This window comes from Carettochelys insculpta, chromosome 2 (genome assembly GCF_033958435.1).
Source record: "Carettochelys insculpta isolate YL-2023 chromosome 2, ASM3395843v1, whole genome shotgun sequence".
Classification (NCBI taxonomy): Eukaryota; Metazoa; Chordata; order Testudines; family Carettochelyidae; genus Carettochelys; species Carettochelys insculpta.
The window spans coordinates 86,778,638-86,785,876 of record NC_134138.1 but is presented as its reverse complement, the minus strand read 5'-3'; positions in this window follow the sequence as shown (position 1 = coordinate 86,785,876).

Here is a 7,239-nt window from a genome sequence, read left to right as displayed (position 1 = left end):
CTCGTCCCACTGTTAAGAGTTAAGGAGAAAATATATTATTGTCTTTTATTCCCATAAGTTTCAGATTTGCACACATCTTTAGCACTTGTTGGCTTGCCATTCCTGTTCAACAAAGGATGCCAGTCAATACAGAACACCACGCCCAGAGCTGTCAGTGATTCTCTGTGCTCGCTCCATGCTATTGCTGTGCTTAACTCTTTCCACCAGCGCCTGCTGATTTGACATTTAAGGCTCTTTCAGTTTGCATACTGCTGCTCCCTTGTATCCTTATACACAACTCATGTTCCTCAGGCTCTGGAGTTCAGTGTGGATTACAGATCACAGAAAGCTAGGACTGGACGCTGCAATGTGCTGGACACCATTCAACAAAGTAGTCAAACATGTGCTTAATTATAACTTGTCTATAATTACTCCCACTCTATTAGTGGTGTACTCACTCCTCCTGCTCAAAGGTCAGGGGTAAGGACCTTGCGGAATCAGAGCTAGCACGCTCTATACCTTGCAGGCCCCTACACGCTCTCTTTCATAAACCTGTGTGAGTCTTAACTATTGAAGATGAAGTAAATTTCTCTAAAGTGGTTGCAAGCGCTGGATTCTGACTACAATTTGCCCAGACAAACAGTTTCATTATAATGTTGTACAACGTGCATACCCATCACTGAGTCTGGGTTGGATCCCGACTGACAACCAAGCAGATGTGAGAAAAGTACCAGAAAAGTTACTTGAGTAAAAGTGCACCAGCTTTCACTTCTGGATACTTGAGTACAATCAAAATGGGACAGGCACATGTGTACTTTCACCTAGGTAGCTTCCGTGCTGGACACTGGTGACTTGCACTTATGTAAATCCACCCCCCAAGCAGCTGTACTTCTACTCTAGTAAATTTTGGGTCCTTTGTCCACCTCTGCTTAACCAAGTGGACAGTCATGTATACTATATTCCTACCCTTGTATTGGGTCTTCACTCCGACTGTAAAGAGCTGGAGTCAGAGAGTAGGACACTGAGCAGGGTGGACTTGAGGTGCTCTCCTTCGCTTCTGAGCTGTGTACCACCCCCCCCCCCGAAAATTCCTCCATACTTCTTTAGGGGGCCATGACCAACATTCCCACCAACCTTTTCCATCTATGTGTGGATTCTTTTTCTATTGTGTACTGAGGCGTATGCAAGTGTGTACCACCTAGCTGTGGACACTTAAGTAGATAGGCAGCATTTGAATTTCTTCACTCAGGTGCGTAGTTTACGGACAATGCTGGTTGTGACATTTGCGACAGAGCTTAAAAAGGGGACTGTCCTGGGCAAAACAGGACATAGGGTCAGCCTCTATTTACTGCCCATGAAGTGGCTTGCATCCTTCGAACACCATGGCAGATACATTGATTTAGATAGTGCTCTGGGGTTATTGTCCTGGTCGATTAGCTGTCACACTGATGTAAATTCCTGAGACCTGCTTGCATTATTGTCTTCACCATGGCTACCAGGAAGTTGTGCTAATGGTGAACTACGGGGAACTTTTAGTGTTCAAGTTGTGATCTTGACACTGCCCTCTTCATATTGCCACTGACTAGCTATGACCAAGTGACATATCTCAGACAGCAGGCACCATTAAAAACTAGACACGTGCCACCCTACCATTATTCACTATAACACTTTCAGTTTAAGATTAGGGAATGCCATTTCATATCTGTAGTGGGCCCAGTGTAGCATCATAGAACACTAGAACTGGAAGGGACCTCAAGAGGAGGACCAAGCACAGTTCAGTGACTCTAGAGCATCTCTGATGGGTGCTTATCTAACCTGCTCTTACAGATCTCCAGTGATGGAGATTCCACAACCTCCCTAGGCAATTTATTCCTATATTTAACCATCCTGACAGTTAAGAAGTTTTTCCTAATGTCCAAACTAAACCCCCCTTGCTGCAGTTTAAGTCCATTGCTTCTTGCCCTATCTTCAGAGGCCCAGGACAACAATTTTTTCCCTCCTCCTTGAAATACTCTGAAGTACTTGAAAACCACTATTGTGTCCCCTTTCAGACTTCTTTTTTCTGAACTAATCAAGCTCAGTTCTTTCTGTCTTCCCTCATAGCTCATGTTCTCTAAATCTTAAATCCTTCTTGTTGCTCTGCTCTGGACCTTCTCCAATTTTTCCACCTCTTTTGAAATATGGTTGGGTCTTCTGTGTGCTACTGCAACACAAGTTGAGTAAAGTTACACAGTGAGCTGTGATAAACGTACAATTTTTAATTATATGGTAAGAGGCAACGTGTCACTTATCAGAGCTGTTGTGCTAGTGTAAAGAAAACAATTCAGCCTAAGACATGGCTGATGCTGTGTAATAAAGAAGAGAATGAGGTGACTTACATAACCAAAAGGGCAGACAGGTCAGGGGATTCTGGAAAAGGTAACAGAATAGTAGTCACTTACCTGTAGGTGCAGAAGCATCTCAACTTCTAATCTGGTGTCTATAACACAGGTGCATAACACTGTCCACAAAAGGAGAATGATATTAAGGAGCCTATACAACATGGAATGGGAAAGATACATTCCCTAAGCATTTTACTAAAACTCCTTCTTTTCCATCACAATCTGACTACCTTCCACTCCTTTGATACATCATCTTAGTAGCCCTACTGAGGTTTGGTGGACATACAAACATATAATATGTGAGGACTTAAATTATTTTTCATACACAATTTACAGCAAAACATGAGAGCAATTTTTGTTACAGTATCTTGAAAAAGTCAGCAATCTTCTGTTTGTGGTGTACAAAAGGCATCAATGATAAAGTGTGAGGAAAACAGAAATCAGTGGATCTCATCATTTGAACTAGTGCAAGGAACAATTTAATCCAATTAGCTTGGCCGTTCACTGATCGTCACAGCTCCTGGGTATGAATATGTATTGGTGTGCAAAAAAGTGAGAAGAAAAATATGTTGTTTGTCCAACAGAGGGGAAGATCAGTCAGAAAAAACATGAATGCATCAGACACGTTGAAAACCCAAAACAAAAAGCAGTCAAGTAGCACTTTAAAGACTAGCAAAATAGTTTATTAGGTGAGCTTTCGTGGGACAGACCCACTTCTTCAGACCATAGCCAGACTGGAACAGACTCGATATTTAAGGCACAGAGAACCAAAAACAGTAAGCAAGGAGGACAAATCAGAAAAAGATAATCAAGGTGAGCAAATCAGAGAGTGGAGGGGTGGGGGGGGGAAGTCAAGAATTAAATTTAAATTAAATTCTTGACCTTCCCCCCACCCCTCCACTCTCTGATTTGCTCACCTTGATTATCTTTTTCTGATTTGTCCTCCTTGCTTACTGTTTTTGGTTCTCTGTGCCTTAAATATTGAGTCTGTTAGGGTCTGGCTATGGTCTGAAGAAGTGGGTCTGTCCCACGAAAGCTCACCTAATAAACTATTTTGCTAGTCTTTAAAGTGCTACTTGACTGCTTTTTGTTTTGATAGCATATAGACTAGCACGGCTTCCTCTCTGTTACTATTGAAAACCCAAGTTATACAAAATAGACTTGATTTTTCTTAAATGTTGTTTCTTTGTACATCCCTATTAGCTTTCACAGTATTCCAAGTTCACTGCTCATGCAATATCTGGCTTCAGGCAAAGAGCATGGCAGTTTGACCAAGCCAAAAAAATACACTTGAAGTCTGTATTCACAGGTGACTAACATCCTAAGGAAAGTGCTGGGGGGTGGGTTTAGCCTGAAAATATGTCACAAACATGAATAGAATTATGTGCCTGCTCTCCCTGGCTCTCTTTACCTGAGGATAAAATTATACACTTCCAATTACAGGACCAGTTAAAATCAATACAAAGGTGGAGGAAAAAGATCATTTTTCTTATGGAAGTAACTGTTTTCATTAATTTTTCATTAGTTCTGCTTTTGTTTTGCTATCCATCACTGGAGGAGCTGGTATGAAGTAGATTTCATTTAGGTTATCTTACATGCTTCCAGGAGATATTGCCTGATCAGGCTGCAAGCTTTATAGCTTTAACACATATCTATCAGTAATGCCTCAGAAGAGTATTTCTGCAGTACTGTTATCTCTGAGACAAACAATAGAGTATCTGAAAGATGAATTGGCTGAGATTGTTCATATGGTACTCTTTAAGCTACTCATCGAAACACAGTAGAACTGTGAGAAAGGTACCCAGATACTAAAGGACCGAGCTAACGCAAAGGTTTAATCCTCATTTTTCTATTTTGTGATTTCAATTTTGCATTGCCTGAAGCTAAAAATCAAGCCATCCTTTGAACAAACACATCTATTTGCACCCAAAGCTTTAAAACACTCCTTTCCATGGTTACACATACACACGCCTTTAGGTAGGTGTATTTTCCTGTATTTTTTGTTCAGATGGCTAATACGAATTATCAGATCTCTTTCACTTGTTACACAGCTTTTCACAGTTTGCATTTACAGTCAGTTAATTCCATGGAAGAGAACTGAAGGATCCTAAGAAGATTACAGATACTGATGAAAAAACTGGCCCAGAGGATGAAAAACCCCTGCAACAAGTTGAACATTTTTTTCTTTAATAAAAAGCCAAGTGCCTACACAAGTTAACACAATTGTAATGGCAATTATTTTTAAAAATTGAGAATGAAAGGCAGTGGCTATAAAGCATCTGTGCCACACTGGAGCAACCCGTCAATATGTCATAGCATATCAATGTTCGCAAAGTGGTTCTGTACAGCAGATGTAACTGTGAAGGAAAATGAAAGGGCAGTGATGGCATGTGTGCTTGTGCCAGGCACATGTGGGTGTAAATGCTAGCAGTGCTGTTGCTTTGCTTGCAGCCCTCACACTAGTCATTGCTCTCTAATAATTCAGTCCCCTCACCTGTAATATGAGCATGGTAGCACTTACCTCCCTCCCACCTGCTGAGATGTTTAATTCAAGGGTTTGTAGTCTTCTTAAAGGGCAAAATATTATGCTGGCATTGCCTTAACACACCCGAGCAAAACAAATACAAATGGAGAGGAAAAGGCAAATAGATTCATAACCAATTTCAATATTTATCTGGCACTGCCTATATTCAATGCAGGACACCAAATACAAATCTGAAATACGTCATTTATTAGGAAGTTGTAAGGATTAGTGAAACAGCAGCTACACATCTTTAGAACTAGCATCCCATGTGCTGGTTTTTGCATCCAGTGTAATTTCCTTCTGGATTAATCAATTGAAATATCAAACATCAAGTTATTTGATCCTCACTAATCCATAAGTTTGAATGGAATAGAATGGAAATTCAGAATACAACTAACAATACATTAAGCTAGAGTGTCAATGTAGACATTATGTATAGATTAAAAAAAAGGTTAACACCTAATGGAGGTGCATACTTAACATGTTGCATACCTAGAAATTACAGGCTGCTTAATAGTGGTGACTAGGTAAGGTCAGGCATCCAATATTACATATTTTCCTCAGAAAAATATACTGCCAAGCTACACAGTAGAACAGAGAGACTATTTGGTGTTATAGATGAACTCATTTATCAGTCCCAACTCAGAGTACAGAGACAAATCACAAGGATCTCTTTCTTTCCTGCACCATCCATCCAAGAAAGCTAATCAAAGCTGCACACATAAATGCAATATAGCTGACCACTGTAGCTTAGCAAGTGCTCAACACAACTTGCACTTTAGAGGAAATTGTTCATATGGAGGGGCAAACAGGGAGTTGTCAGGAATGCAATGTCTAAGCTTTGCTTTGAGATAAAGTGAGTTTCTCTCATTCTGATCTAAGACTAACCTACTTTTCCTTTTTTTTATAATTTAAATACAGGATCGTGGGCAGTTGATCATTTTCTGGGCAGTTGACCAAGTTCTGACCTCCAACTCCCATTACATAGCATCTTATCCCATGCAACAATCTAACCACATCCAAAAAGATAAATTAGGGAGTAAACCTCAAGTCAACGTGAGCATGGGGAGCAGAATCTGGTTCTTAACAGCTGATTTTCTTTTCATAATTTTTCTTGTTTATTTCATGGACACATGGCATAAAAACAAGAGAATGTATTTAAATGCAGGCCAAGAAACTTATAAAAATATATATATATAGTTATAGAAAACAAAGATACCCAGCATCTTCCAAAGGACATTTCTACTTTTGCAAACAAGTATCTTATCCAAAAGAGGGACAATTTCAAGTGCTAATATCAACATGCCATAAAACATAGAAGTTAGTCATCGGCTAGTAAGAAAACAAAGATCCAGCTCAAGTTACAGTTATAAAAGTTGGGAGGGAACTTATGTACTAGCAATTCAAATATACATCTTACATCTGTGTTGGAAGAATAGTGGTAATTTGATTTCAGTAGCTTCTCTGTCAAACACAGACCATCCCATACTTATCTAACATACTCAGCTTATTTCTGGAGGCCTGAATAACCAGATCAGGGAGGCAATAGTCAAAGACAACACAGTGACTTAATGCAAAGTATTGATTTTGGTGCTGGTGATCCCTCCAGACTCTCAAGAAATAATAAACCATTCAAACTGGAGTCTGAGAAAAATCAGATGGTCTGAAGACCCTAAGGGCTTCTTGGTTTCATTTCCACTGCAAATAAACTACAGGCAACAAGAATGCCTACATTCAAATACCAGTTATCCACTAGAAATGATTCATAATATAGAATTCCACCATAACATGTGACAGAGTCAAGAAAATTATTTCTCTAAAAAATAAACATTGGTCAATAGAATTGTAAGTTCTCTGTTAAAGTGGACTCTCCTTTAAAGTGTATTTGGTAGGTCACTCATGGGAATGCAAAACATGGTAATTAAAGTATGAACCAATTTGCAAAGGACTATGTAAAATATTCAGGATCTGTGAACAAGTTATTTCTTTGTAAATTGAAAATCAGCTCATGTTTAGCATAGTGAGAGAATGGGTTGCTCAAGTTCTGTATCTTCTGATCTGGTTCTCTGTAGCTGGAGTCAGGCTCCACTGATGTCTGTGGTGACTTTTGTTAGATCTTCAGTCATATGACTTTTCATCCTGTGTAGCATGACTGACTTAGTCAAATTTCAATGTGATACAGCCCTTCCCCCTTTCTCCCTCCAAAATTGCTTCCCAATTACTCATACCCCTCCTGGCCAACAATTGAAAATATGAGACTGCTGATCAGGGCAGTTTAAGAGACAATTCAGCTTTCTCCTACATTCCTGGCAATGAATTAGGAAAAGAAACTTCAAAATGGAACTGGACAAAGTT